The sequence below is a fragment of the Ambystoma mexicanum genome, chromosome 5p (genome assembly GCF_040938575.1).
Source record: "Ambystoma mexicanum isolate Mex_15411 chromosome 5p, UKY_AmexF1_1, whole genome shotgun sequence".
NCBI classification, from domain to species: domain Eukaryota; kingdom Metazoa; phylum Chordata; class Amphibia; order Caudata; family Ambystomatidae; genus Ambystoma; species Ambystoma mexicanum.
In genome coordinates, this window is record NC_090930.1 from 324,887,915 (window position 1) to 324,903,335 (window position 15,421).

A 15,421-nucleotide genomic window follows, 5' to 3' on the forward strand; every position below is an offset into this window, starting at 1 on the left:
GCAACTTAACCATAACGTCCTTTTAACAAAGTTTTTTTACTGAATTTCATAGGTTTTTAGTAGAGCAACTTAACCATAACGTCCCTTTAACAAAGTTATTTTACTGAATTTCATAGGTTTTTCGTAGTGCAACTGAACCATAACGTCCCTTCAACAAAGTTTTTTTACTGAATTTCATAGTTTTTTAGTAGCACAACTTAACAATAATAACTTTGACTTCATGTACATGTAATATGGAACATACTGAACACTTTTACTGAATTTGACTGTCCGCGAACATGTTCGGACAACAGTACCACCACCTAAAAACTCTGGGGGGGTATTTATAATTGTTATATCATAACATAGGAACATTTAACAAATTCACAAAGCAGCACACATCTAAAGTATTTGTAACCCATATATGTAACACACTAACCATTCATTTAAATACAATATGTTCTAAAATGGAATATATCAAATGAAGATAAACTGGCTTCCAACATAATTACCTCACAGACACTCCACAACTAAGAGCAAGACCAAACGTACAGACTACTCATCACATATCCTACCTGAAATAGTAAGTGCACTTCATTTTACTCATATATTTATAAACTTTCTGTATTAGATAAAAAAAATATATTACTTTTTTGTTTTCTCACAGAAATGTGTAGTACTCTGGAGTGGCTAGAGGAGCATTTCCCACGAGAGGAAATGTCAGAAGATAGTGCACCTAATGGTACACACTTTACTATATAAACCAATTAATAAGTATTATTTTGTATACATTTAACATATACATTTATTTTGTACAGACCATACAAAAATTGAAACTACTACAGAAAAAGAAGCGGTGGATAACACTCTGGAACACATAAACGAAAAAATGGACCAACTTATGGCAAATTTTACCAATTTCAAAAACTCATCACTTAAAACTAACAAGATACCATTGTCCCACCTGTACTTGTCCCCCCTCATCATATCCCACTCATTTAACCCCAAACCCTCTCAATGGACCAAAACGTTTTGATGACATTTACATCCCTTCTTCACCTGATCCCAATTATGTTGAAATCCCTAATTCTCCTATTTTTGTTTCCGTTTCTGCCCCACCTTCTCAGTCATAAATTGTTAATATGTGTCAAATAAAGTTACTTTTTTATATTGTGTTGTAATTAGTTTCAGTTCATTTTGTTAAAACCAATTTAGGTGTCCACGGACAGCGCGGTTGTTCAGAAATGTTCGTAAATAGTATCCTGAGGACACTATATCTGTCCGTAATGTTCTCATGCAAGTTGAAACTGTTCTAAGAACACTCGCAGTGTCCTGAAATGTTCGTAAATAAACGAAATGGAGGTGTCCTTAAGAACACTATGCCTGTTCGTAGTGTTCGCTAGCAAGTTGAAACTGTTCTAAGAACGCTTGTGGTGTCCTGAATTGTTCGTAAATAAACGAAAATGGAGGTGTGCTGGGGACGCTATGTCTGTCCGTATTGTTCGCAAGTAAGTTAAACTGTGCTAAGAACAAACGGCTGTCCGTAACTGTTCGTTTTACCTGTGACACACTTTTAGTTAGTTCAGGACCCGAACACTGTCCGTAGAACATCAACGCGCATGCGCAAAACAATGTCCGTACATTGGGTGTCCTGCGGATGGCCGCTTCCTTAGCGAACATGCTCACGAAGCAATCATGTGACCGCGCCTACGCTGATCGCGTGTTCTGAATGCGGACACTGTTTGTGTCCCCGAACAGTTTAAAAGTACATTTCCAAGTAATCCACAATATTTCCATTAGAAACTCACCATACCACAAATCCCACATACTAATCCTAAGTTTCCACATAGTTTTTGTAACTTTTTGAACCTTTTTTGGTGTTCGATCTGTCTTGCGGACAGCGCGCATGTCCGCGTACAAGCACCCCTATAAAAGACCACGCCCTAGAGCTCATTCACATTGTGTTTCTGGCTATTCCACAGAGCACACTGCATTTTGCTGCATACTTTGCAGATTTTGAGATTTCCATCTCCAAGCCGATGACATCCATGGCTCCTATATTGCCACCTGGTGCTACATCTGCCTCAGCACCACCCCCTCCACCACCACCATCTCCCCAAGGGCCTGAAGAGGGGAACAGGAGTGAGGATATAGAGGAGGAAGAAGAGGATGATGAGAATGAGGTAGAGGACATCCCTACTACCCACCCTCGACGTGATTTACCGTTCATGGGAATGGTCCTAAGGCTTGTGCGAACCGTGTCACCTGCAATGAGTGCAAAATGGTACTCAGTCACGGGAGGCATGGTTTGTATAGCTTTGGGACCACTACCATGAAGCGACACCTCAACTCATTCCACACTGGGGCCATTCGCCAGGTTGTACCTTGCAAAGAGCGTAGTAGGTTGATTGCCTCTACTTCATCATCCGTTTCTGATCCTGTCACCAGAAGGAACACCTCTGTGGGACAGCGTCTTCCTCAAGCTGCCTCACAGGCCATACAGAATTCTGATGACCCTTACCTTTGGAGGGTCACAGTTGTATGTACACAGTTGTATGTATGTACTGTGACACAGTACTCTGCAGGGGGGAGCGACTTCGGAGTGCTTTTGAGACTATCGTCTCACAGCACAAGAAGACCTGCTCACTACCCAAATAAAACCCACTCTACATCTTCCTCTCTCAGCTCGCCCTTTCTTATCCCTGTGGTTGGTGTCCCCCCTTTACCCTCCTTTCCCCTCCTCTCCTAGTGTGTCGTGTATAAAAAACCCAAAAAAATACAAAATAACAAAAATCCAAAAAAAAATAAGGCTCTTTTCAGAGCCGCCTTTCATAGTTAAAAAATAGAAGTGAAGATAAATAAAGCAGGGCCCTTTGTATTTCTTGAAAGTCCGCGGACAGTTCGCGAACATAAAAAAAATTGGGGTGCTACCCTATTGTAACCATTGCATCTTTCTCTGGGAGGAAGTGGTGGCTCTGAAAAGAGCCTTTGGGAGGTGTTTGTATGTCAAAAAATTATAAATACTTAACACCTACTTCAAAATGGATGCTGTATTTCTAAAAAAAGGTCGCAATGCATTTTGTACATTTCTCAGAAAAATCTGATTGCCAGCATAAGTAAGATGGACTCCATCTCTGCGAAAAAATGTATGTACTATGAAACATAATATTTTCATTGTGAAAAGAGGACGTGCCAAAATCTCTTAGGAAGGCACAAACAGCCTTATTAACATTAGGCCTTGCTTTCTCCATTTGTGGACCACATGAGAAAGAAAGAAGCCACATTTGTCTGCGCAATCCGTGAAAAAATTACTTTGGAGTTTGGAAACATGTCCATGATCTTCTGAAGTCCTTCTTTCATTGCAAATTGTAAAGAAATTCCAGACACATGTCCTAAACTGTTCCCTCCACAATGAATTACAATTATGTCTGGATGTTCCTCTATCTTAAAAGTTGCACAATGAGGTAGGAAGTCCAACCACTTCATTCTACGCACTCCATGCCAGTGCACTTCCACATGTGCGAATCCAAGATCTATAGATACTCCACAGCTTTCTGCATGCACCTTCAACCAATGTATCCACGAGTCTCCCAAAATCCACACAATCTGCTTTTTGAAACACTCAGCCATAGCTATCTGTTCTTCTCTCAGCAAAAAGAATATCTGAGAAAACCTCCCCTAGCACAACACAATAATTAAACTTTATTGACCAATCCCTTGCTACATTCAATCTCATTTGCATGCCCCCAACCCCAAATTCCCCGGATGTAATACGTGGTGTCCTAGAACTACCGCCATGTCCGCGAACATATCGTAACATGGACAGCCCTTCTACCATTTCCACTTCACTCTCTGTGCCGTTCCCTCATTGGATCACATGACCATCCACCAATCAAATCCAAGACCTCTACATGTAACTACATCATCATAGATCAGCACTGCAAATGTGCGGTGAATCTCTCGGAGTACAAGTCTCATACCATTGGCAAGCACGATCTACGAGAAATACTATGCAAGTCTCCAAGATTTCTACTTGCAGCTTCGTCCACATCCATATGCATGAACACAAACTACAGGTATGCATATTTTCTATACAGTACATGAACACATTTTCTAACCGACTTTTACATTGTATAATCTGTAAAATTAATCTACGATCATTTTTTCATTGTCCTAAAATGAACTGTGACTTACAAACCTTTATACTGTTTAATTTCTTCATACACACACACACATGCAAATACTGTTAAACTAACATTTTCGAAATAAAATATATAGACTACATATAATCAAACAAAATTACATGCACACTCTATGATCAAATCTCAAACAATAATATTTGTACAAACACATAATTGGTTTTAATTTTTTTTAATGTATATAATTACTTACATTTATATAGGACAAGCAGGCTATGACATTGACTCACTATTACGTGGAAAAGCAGGCTATGACATTGACTCACTATTACGTGGAAAAGCTTAGTTACAGGAATAGTGGTATACAGTGGTACATTATGAATTTCACAAGCCATAGTAAAGATATTTTCTTTCCTACAGTTAGTCAAAAGATAGTTTTAATGGTTGTGAGGAAGGAGCTGAGCATTTCAATTTAAAAAATCGATGTCTAAATTAAAAACAGTGCTATATACAAACCAAATTACTAATTTCTTTCTTTTACAATTGTAGTGAAGACCATTCTCCTGAAAAGAAGCAGCCAAATTTGAAGTACAAAGAACAACTAAGAAGCAAACTGCTCATTTTAGAAAAAAAGTAAGTAGAAAGTTACCATAATATTCGAATTATTACTTAAACACACTGTCAGGTTAATTCATGCTATTTCTGTGCCTAAAAATAGAGATTCTGCACTATTCTGACCAAAAATCCACCCGTCTTAAACAGTGATTTACTGGCAGAATGGCCCACAAATTCCTATTTTTCGACACACAAATTACCCAACTCAGCCGCTAGAATTTAGATGTTGTAGAATAAACAACTGTTTTAATTGTATAGCTTTAGATATACTATTTATACTTCTCCACACCACTGGCTTACTTTTTTCTGTCATCTGAACCCCAGTTTAGTAACACATTAATTCAAGAATACCCATCCCTAGTAGTTGTACTTTCAATGCACAATCACACACCATTACATACATCTTTATCATCTTACTCAAACACTCATGCACACAACACACATGCATTGCAGAACACCCCAACCCATACCTTCTGTATTTTTTTCAAAGAGCAACTCTGTAGAAAGGAACGCAGAAATAGAGCAAATAAAAAGAAAAGTCTCCAACATAAACATCCATCTATAGCAGAATTTGTAAAAAAAGTTGAAACACAACAGCTAATACAGTCATGTAGTGAAACAGAAGAAGTTTCTAGTACAAAAACTTTGCCTCCTCTATCAAAAAGTAAAACAAACCAAAAAACAATTAACAGAAAATCAACTATCACTACAAATAAAACTTCTTCTTTAAATCTTGATATAGTACAAAGTAAGCATACCAAGAAAAGGATTTTAGCCAAAATGTTCTGTCACAAAGTCCTTCAAAATCTTATAAAAACAGGAGAGAAACCAGGTTCAACACTTCAAACCTATCGTAGGAAAGTAATCCTAGAAGCGTTGATAGACAGTGCAATTCTCCTCAAAAGAAAGTTATTTATTTTAGTGTTAAACAGAATGAAACCACTAACAAAACTAATAACTAAGTTACAAAAAATACTTCTCAATAAACAAAATGTCAACAGAAATAACTTCTTAAATATCTGTGGAGGTGAATGGAGTCACGCTACAAGCACAGAACCATACTTTGATGAAGAAGCGTACAAATAAGCGTACAAACAAAAGCAAACAAATACAATTGCCATACATATCAGTAGTCGAGGTTATGAAAAAGTTAATACCATAATGGAACAAGAAGTAGTCCTTACAAAAATATGCCCTGAAAACGTAGATTTACCCCTCCATTCAACTGAATCAGAACATCTAGTGTACAAATGGCCATGCACGTCAATGTGTAACATTCCCAAAAAAATGTTCAAGTCTTTACGCCAATTCCTCAATAAATATGTGAAAAGCAAAGACAAAATCAAAATTAAACTACTGCAAAATATGGATGCTTGTCCAGTACGCAAGTACACAGGACTACAAGGACATTCATTGGCCTGCATTACAGGACCTACTTGCAAACAACTTTCCATGATATCAAAAGGATATGAACACATCATGCAAGTATAAGAAATCTAGTTTATAAACTGTACTTTGCTAAAAGTCCTGCTTTAGCACTAGCCAATTTAAATAACATTCTTCTACATGGTAAAGCAAAAGACCTACTAGAAGAAATCGGCTATATCCAGACAAAATATTTTGGAAGTGAAACCCACTTACAAGATAAATTAGCTGTAAACCAACTTCGTAACAATTCTGCATGTGGCCACCTTTCACTACACACATACAAAAAAGAAATACTAAAATTTGAAAGTACTTCAGCTGAAGTACCAAACCACGTGTGTGTATGTTGCCGCAGAACTTTTTTTAAAAGTAACACAAAATCTGTAGACCTATCATACAAAATAGAAGACAATGAAGATTCTAAATGGTTTGAATTAGCTCTCTACCTTATAGCAGAAAACAAATACGAAATAACTGACCCCATAATACTTTGCAGTTACTGCACTACAAAACTTAACAACAACTTGACAACAACCAAACTCCTTCACGTGCTATCACAAATAACTAGGGATTATATCCACTACCAAAACCCCTTCAAAAACTTAATTTATATGAGAGCATCATAATTCAAACAGTGCACCCATTTAAAGCAATAATACGCCTTCAACCAAAAACTGCAAAATTACCTCCCTCTGAATTAGTGAAAGGTATTCGTGGAAAAGTAGTGTATTTACAATTAGATCTAAAAGAAAAGGTGCACACTCTAGGAGTGCAACGTCCAATGCAACAATCTTTAATTATCTTGGTAAATGGAGTACCTACAAAAGGCAACAACTGGTAGATTTACATAAAGTTAGAGAAGCCCCGCAATATCTTAAAGAGAATAATGAATATTACAAAGAAATTAATATTGAAGAAAACTTGAAAGATACAAATGAAATAATTCAAGAGACACAAGAAGCTGGTCAATTTGAGCTCCTAGATCGTGCTACAAAATCAAACACCATTATACAATTCATCCATTGCACTCTAATGACACCATAGAAGATGCACTGGAAACGTACCAAATGCGTCAAAACAAAAGGATCACCAATCAGCATATGGGAAAGAAGCACTTGCTTTTCCTCTACTCTTTCCTACTGGAAAAGAAGGAAGCTACGATGATAGACCTATTCAAATATCAGCATTAGAATATCACTCATTACGAATGTATTCTGAAGATCCCAGATTTCGACAAAATGTGGAAAACATATTCCACCTACTCTTTGAAAGTGAACTAGCAACTTTATGTTACGGAGTTGCACACATATTAAAATCAGGATCACACTTTCAAAATATGACAGTTATACAATTATTACAAAAAGTTCAACAAAAAAATGAGGTTTTACAAGCAAATCTTATAAATTTATTAGCAAATATGCATGGTACTAAAGAGTACTGGTTTCGACGTCATGGAGATGTACATTGTATGATCAGAAACCTTGGCCCACCCACATTAAGTTGTGCAGAATATGCATGGGAAGATTTACATGCTTTCCTACTCATATCAACAAAAGAAACATAGATATACTAACACCAGGAGAACTTTGTTCTCAGGATCCTGTTAATGTTTCAAGATATTTTCACCATCGCTTCATTGCTATGCTACATTTTATTTGTAATGAAACAGTTCCTCCCCTTGGAAAAATGCAACACTTCTTTTGGAGAAAAGAATACCAAGTCAGAGGAGCACCACATGTCCACATGCTTTTATGGATTAAAGATGCTCCTAAATTTGGTCAAGACAGTGATGCCACTGTTTTACAGTTTATTGAAAAATATGCCACTTGTGAAATCCCATCAGAATCCACAAATAGTGATCTTCATGCAAAAATTTTACAATTCGAAAGACACAAATGTGGCAAATACTGTCGTCGCAAATACAAAAACAAAGGGAAATACTACACCGAATGCCGATCTGGTTTCCCTAGACCAGTTACAAATACAGGTCAAGTGAACAACCTCATGTCTTCAGTTAGACATTGGGCCTCATTACGAGGTATGCCGGTAGCCATGCCGCTATTTGCGGCATGGCTGCCGGCAAAACCGCATCCGTGTCCGTGTCCTCGGAATGAGGACTTACCGGACCATTCCGAGTTCGGATGGCCCGGTAATTCCTCACTCGAGGACAAGGACACGGTTCATCCCCATTCCCATTTCAGCCCCCATAGGGCTGAATGGGAATGGGAGAGGGAGTAAACAACGGGCCATAACGAGATGGCCCGTTGTTTGCTCCCTCTTCCCCTCGCGGGACCCGGTATGCACGCCTGGTTTTCCCAGGCGTGCTTAACGTGTCCCGCGAGGGGACCTCGTAATGTGGCGGAACGGGTTGAACGGCGCCGCAGCCTTTTACGGCGCCGTTTAACCCGTTCCGCCAGGGTCGTAATGAGGCCCATAGTGTTAAAGGTAAGTCACCTAAAAATACATATTGCATAAAAAGAAAAGAAGAAGAAAAATATATCAATGATTACAATGCAATCATTGCCCACTTATGGAATGCAAACATAGGTGTGCAGTACATTGCAGACAATTCTACTGCAGTTGCACGATATGTCACACATAATTAACCAAATCAGAATAGACAGAGCTCCAAGACCTCTGGAATGACCTGTCATCAGATAAAACAGTGTCTCAGGAATTATACAGCTTGGGCATAAAAATGCTGTCCCATAGAGAATGTGGATCCTATGAAGCAGCTGATCGATTAACTGGTACTGCATTGTATGGTAAATCTGAAAATATAGTATGGCTAAGGGCCTCATTACACGGATGGCGGTAAGGATTTACCGGTACCAGTAAAATACCGGTACCGGTAAATCCTTACCGCCTTACTACTTTTTGCAGGCGTTAAAAACCAACCCGCAAAGGGACCCAGGGAACTAATTACAGTACCGCAATTTACGGTACCGTAATTAGCGCCTTCCTCATTCCCATTGAGCCCTATGGGGCAAAACTGGAAATGGGGAAGGGCAATGGTGGAAGGGGGAATTACCGCCCCGCCAACCTTGGAATGGGGCAGTAATTCCCCTTTCGCCATGGTTCTCCGCCATCTGTGTAATGAGGCCCTAAGTCTTGGTCCAGCTAAATCTAGAAAAAGAGTTCTAAAATCATACCAAGATATAGAAACAATAGCCAAACATGATCCCAACAGCCAAGACATTTTAAAAAACAATTTACTGAACACATACTACCCAAACAGGAGTACCACTTTGGAAACCATGTGTCTATACCACATAGCCCAAAACTACACATACAAAAATAATATAAAACCTGATGAACAAAACCGTAAATACAAAGTGACAAACTGTGAAGGCAGCTTAGTAAAACTCACCAAACCAAATTTAATTAATCATATCAAATTGTCAATAAAGACTCCTCAACATAAAGAAGTATATTACATGTCCCTGCTACAACTCTTTGAACCATGGAGAAAAGAAGAAGAAATGCTAGATAACTATGACTCATATGAAGATGCTTTCCAAGCAAATGAAAGCAGTATAACTGATGTAAACTTTGCACAGTACAAAACAATGTTGCACAATGAACAGCAACACGAAGAAGAACTCCAGTCCCAACTAGATAAGGACACTCCTGACAGTAGTCAACCTTCTGTCACAGGAAGCCAAGAACCACTGGGAGACCCACTAATAAAAAATGAGGCAGCATTAGCTATGATAGAAGTAGAAAACACCATGTGTCAGTATGAAGATAAAGAAAACTTAACTATACTACAATCAAAGCTAAACAATGAGCAACGTAGCATTTTTCAAGAAGTAACAAAAGAAATAGCACATGGTGTACAACATGAAAACAAAGAATGAACCTGTCAAAATTACAAACCTATACTATTGTATGTCAGTGGTGAAGCTGGTTCTGGCAAAACATTCCTAATCAAACTCATTAATAAGTTCCTTCAACAATTGACAAACAACAAACTGTCAGCTGTTGTCACTGCCCCCACAGGTTTAGCTGCCTACAACATAGGTGGTGTCACTTTACACCGATTACTACTCATGCCAGTAGAACACCAAAACAAATTAGATTATTACAAACTTTCTGCAGAAGCCTCAATGGAACTACGCGTGTTGAAACAAATGAAAATGCTACTAATAGATGAAGTGAGCATGGTGTCCAACCTAATGTTGGCTTTGATTCACCTCAGATTACAAGAAGTACTCAAAACAAACTATGAAGAGTTCTTCGCAGGAAAAACCATTATTGTTTTCAGAGATCTTCTTCAATTGACACCAGTAAAAGGTGAGCCTATTTTTAAAACATTAGGACACAAACTGTGCCGTAAAACTGTTGACAGCATTGGAAATGTCAACCTTTGGCAACATTTCCAATACAGAGAATTAACAGAAAACATGCATCAATCTGCAGATCTCACTTAGGCCAACATCTTAAAAAGTATCAGAGTTGGTATACTTTCTAAAGAAGCAGAAGCATTATTGAAAACCCAGCACATTCATGCACTTTATGGTGATAATGCATGTGCTACAGATGTTATGGAACAATTAGCCCACAAAAATGTCAATTGTATGGCCTTAATACCAACTCTTGCAAGCTGTTTCAAATTCAATGAAATAATGTTAAGTAAAGAAATGCAACCAATAATGGAAATTAGCGCCACAGACAAACTAGGTGTACAGGGAATGACACTACCCATGTGTGACCAAGCCACAACAAGACTAAATAGTTTAGAAAAATCAATCTCAAACACATTAGGCTTGGAAAAGATATTAAAATTATCTTAAATTGCAGAGTAATGCTGAAACGTAACCTTGACGTGGAACAAGGACTAGTTAATGGAGCACTAGGTACAGTTGTTGGCTTTCAAACATACCCATGTGACAACAAAATTCAGTTTGTCAATATTCTCTTTGACAAACTTTCAGAAGTAAAAAGAATAGGACGCTCAACAGCTCAATTCCTTCTCTTCAAAGACATGTATGTACGCAGAGAACAATTTTCTCTAACTCTTGTATACGCAGTCACCATTCATAAATCACAAGGTCTTACCCTAGACAAAGCAATGATAGACATTGGTAACACAGTCTTTAAAGAAGGCATGAGCTACGTAGCACTATCACGCTTACGTACACTTGACGGTCTATTTTTAATCAACTTTGATGCAAGTAAAATAAACGCTGATATTCCTTGCATATTAGAATACAATAGACTTTGTTCACTATACACCCCCCATCTAGAAACATATCCTGTTCCACAAAAAGGAAAATGTTCTAAAAGAAAACTAAATCAAACAGAAATGCAACAGGATATCACTGCAAATCCTCCAAAGAGAGTAAAAGAAACTAAAACTTCATCAAGTACCACAAGCAAAAAAGAACCAATTAGGGAAAGTAAACCAAGTACTTCGTCAAAGAAGGAAGACAAACTAAAAAAAAATCACTCAGATACAGAATTACCTGGTCCATTTAAACTTATAAATGAAATTGGTGTAAGTTGCTACGCAAATGTAGCAATCAATATTCTATTTCAATTACCACCAATTGTTGACAACATTTACCTACACTTTACAGACCCATTGTGTATGCAAATGTTAGTATTTCATAGAAATGCAACAAACAATCTTGACACCCCGTATAGTGTTCATGGAATAAGACAACAATTGGACTACTGTGCTGGAATGATGAAATTCACTATAAACTCACAGGTAGATCCACAAGAATTTTTAATGTACTTACTATTAGTACTGGAAAACAAAAACATACCTATAAATGAAATCTTCCAGATTTCATAAATGTGGAAACATACATGCACTCTCTGCAACAATGTGACACAAGAACAAATCCCCAATAAACGCTTTGTGTATATATCAATACCTAATTGTGAATCCGTTCCATTTCAGCAACTTGTACAAAATGCAAACCATGGTAGATTATGTTCGACCTGCAATTCAGATAATCGTTCCACATTAGTAATACAAACACATAGTAAATACGTAACACTAATGCTTCTACGTTACAATGCAGATGGTACCAAAAACAACTGCAAGCTGACTGGATTCACACATTGTCAAATATCACTTGGTAGGAAAACCTTCACAACAATAGGTATAATCTACCACGCAGGAGCCACAACCAATTCAGGGCACTACACTGCATATATAAAAAAGAAATGTGGATGGTTTGAATGTAATGATAGTACCATTATTCTAAAGCATAGATTACCAGCAAATCTTACAAACGCTTATTTAATGTTCTTAAAACCAAAATTTGATAACTAAACTGTACTTAAACCTTAAGTACACTTGTAGTAAAAAAATATAAAATGTCACAATATTCCAAAAGCTATCTTACTGCCCAAAGATGCTACAACAACTAATCAGATAAATTAATACCACTCAAACAGAGAAAAAAATAGACAGTTAGAATACACCAGTTGGTATCTAACTGTCCCAGAATTTAGAAATATCCAAACAGATAAATCAATACCACGAAATTATATAAAAAAATAAACAGTTAGAATATGCCTACTGGTATCTAACTGCTCCAAAATTTTACAATATCCAAACAAATACTTAATATCTTACTGCTCCCAAAAACTGGAACAATCCAATGTATAAAGCATTAGCCAGAAACAACAAGTAAACACTGAAAACAAACAAACAAATAAACTGTAGCATAACAGAAAAAGGTTTTTTTTTTATCCAACATGGATTTTTTTTCTCCCACAGACCCAATGATTTTAGCAACAAACACAGAAACTGAGCAAATTGCACAGTACTCTGGTTTGTCATCTACTAAATATGAGGGTCAAAAAAAGAAGAAAATGTTGATTGTACAATGTAATAAGTCTTTATAAAATACTAATACTAACACAGAAATGAACAAGAAAAACATGGACTCTTGTTACTAAACCAAATAGTAAGTATAACATGATAAATACAACCATCACAGCATATCACACCCATACTGGCTTATAATATTATTCCTTATAAATTTGTTTTTGACCCAAAGTTATAAGCCACTATGAGTGTCATATGCTGTGGTGCTTGTGGCCAGGGTATAGACTCTTGGGTGCATGGCATATGAGTGTGATATGCTGTGGTGGTTGTGGCCAGCGCATAGAGTCTTGGGTGCATGGCAAAATGGCCATGCACCCAACATTCTATACCCTGGCCACAACCACCGCAGCATATCACACCCATAGATTCAAGCATTGGAACCATTTTAATGTCTGCGGACACAAGGAAGTTCCTAGAACACATTCAACTTGCCAGAGGACGATACGGACAGCGTCCTCAGGACACCCCCATTTTCTTTATGTACGAACATTTCAGGACACCGCAAATGTTCTTAGAACACTTTCAGCTTGCCAACGAACAATACAGACAACGTCTTCCGGACACCCCCTGCGAACATTCCAGGACCCACGAGTGTTCTTAGAACACTTTCAACTTGACACCGAATCCATTCTGTTTATTTACGAACATTTCAGAACAGCCATGTTGTCCGCAGACAAATCGAACACAACAAAAGCGTCTAGCACATAAAAAAATACAACATTGCACCTATCTCATACTCCCCCACCCTCCCCAAACACTCTTACACACCAACACACTCCACTAAATACAATTTTTAAACCAAGTTTCACCTCGCTGTCCGCGGTCGTCCGCGAATGCAAGATGTCGGGCGCCACCAAAAATCTGACGCGCTCCACGCCCCACGCCATCCAATCAGTGAAAACGTCAGATGTCCGCGGACATCGCGCAAGCCGCTCGGCCAATCAGGCCACTGTCCGCGGAGCGAACCGGGAAGTCCGTCCGCAGAGCGAACGGAGATATCACAAATGTTTTTGCCTTACATTTTGGTCATTTAAAAAAAAACTACTGGACAGGTTTACACCAAATTTGCAAAAGCACGCTTTCGGGACCAAGCCCCCGCTCCTGCCACAGATTTGCTGTAAATCCGTCCAACGGTTTGGGTTGTAGACGTGCGCAAAGTTTTTTCCCATTATGTCTATGGGAAAAAACAAAAGTTTTGGGACCCCCCTATAACTTTGCCCCCCCTGACCAAACCTCTCCAAACTTTGCAAATAGATTCAGAGTGGGCCATCTACTTATTTAGCAAAGTTTGGTGAGGATTCGTCCAGAGGGAGCGAATTTATAAGTCACCCAAAAAATGCTCTTCCAATGGAAACACCAATTTAACCATAACTACATGGACGCTAAGTTGCTGTTTCCATGAGAAGAGCACTTTTTTTTCCCATAGACTGAATGGGAAAACCTTTTTGCTCGCGCCTACAGCCCAAACCGCCGGACGGAGTTTCACCAAATTTGGACCCGGAGCAGCGGCTTGGTCCCGAAAGCGTGCTTTTGCAAATTTTGTGAAAATCCGTCCAGTAGTTTTTTTTTAAATGACCAAAAAGTAGGTAAAAAATAATTAGTGATATCTGTGTTCGGTCCGCGGATACACTTCCCTGTTTGCTCCGCGGACAGTGTCCTGATTGGCCAATTGGCTTGTATGATGTCCGCGGACATGCGACGTGTTCGCTGATTGGACGGTGTTAAGCGTGAAGTGCGTCAGATTTTCGGTAGCGCCCGGCATCTTGGCTTCGCGGACGTCCACGGACAGCGCAGTGAAAGTTTGTTCAAAATGTGTATTTAGTAGAGTGTGTTGGTGTGTAGGAGTGTTTGGGGAGGATGGAAGGGTATGAGATAGGTTAGATGTTGTGCTTTTTTATGTGGTAGACGTTCTTTTTGTGTTCGATTTGTCTGCAGACATCACGGGTGTTCTGAAATGTTCTAAATAAACTGAATGGGGGGTGTTCTGAGGACTCAATATGTGTCCGTTTTGTTCGCAAGAAAGCTGAAACTGTTCCAAGAACACTCGCGGTGTCCTGAAATTTTCGCAAATAAACAAAATGGGGGTGTTCTGGGGACGGTGTCCGTATTGTTCTGTGGCAAGTTGAATGTGTGCTAAGAACACTCGAGGTGTCCTGAAATGTTCGCAAATAAACAAAATGGGGGTGTTCTGGGGACGCTGTCCGTATTGTTCTGTGGCAAGTGAATGTGTTCTAAGAACACTCGGGGTGTCCTGAAATGTTTGCAAATAAACAAAATGGGGGTGTTCTGATGACACTGTCCGTATTGTTCGTTGTCAAGTTGAAAGTGTTCTAAGAACTCTTGCGTTGTCCTGAAATGTTCGTAGGAGGTGTACTGAAGACGCTGTCCATATTGTTCGATGGCAAGTTGAAAG